Genomic DNA, 375 nt, shown 5'->3' with positions numbered 1-375 from the left:
AGGCCGTGATGTGGACACTTGCGTAATAACTCCTTGAACCTTTCCCAAGTTTCATATAAGGATTCCCCGTCCTCTTGTGAATATGTATTAATTTCAGTCATTAATTTAGCCGTTTTAGCGGGAGGGAAATACTTATATAGAAATTTTTGGGCTAGTTCATCCCAGGTGTTTACCGATCCAGCTGGGAGGGCGTTGAGCCAAGCTTTCGCTCGGTCTTTTAGTGAGAAAGGAAACATTCGGAGGGGGATGGCGTCATTTGATGCTCCGTTGATCCGAAAGGTATCACATATTTCTAAGAAATTAGTAATATGCAGATGGGGATCCTCGTCCGCAAGCCCATGGAAGGTTGCGGAGTTTTGGAGCATTTGTATCAAA

General features: G+C 44.0%; 1 non-coding gene across 1 annotated transcript; it reads left to right on the top strand.

Annotated features, from left to right (window-relative positions):
• On the top strand, nucleotides 1-107 carry LOC118492662. Its single transcript, XR_004894665.1, has one exon. It is a non-coding gene; the product is annotated as a small nucleolar RNA R71 (small nucleolar RNA).
• Nucleotides 108-375: the final 268 nt, after the last annotated feature.

This window comes from Helianthus annuus, chromosome 5, assembly GCF_002127325.2.
Source record: "Helianthus annuus cultivar XRQ/B chromosome 5, HanXRQr2.0-SUNRISE, whole genome shotgun sequence".
NCBI classification, from domain to species: Eukaryota; Viridiplantae; Streptophyta; class Magnoliopsida; order Asterales; family Asteraceae; genus Helianthus; species Helianthus annuus.
Note: the sequence above shows the minus strand (reverse complement) of the source record. Positions and strands in the feature narration are given on the sequence as shown.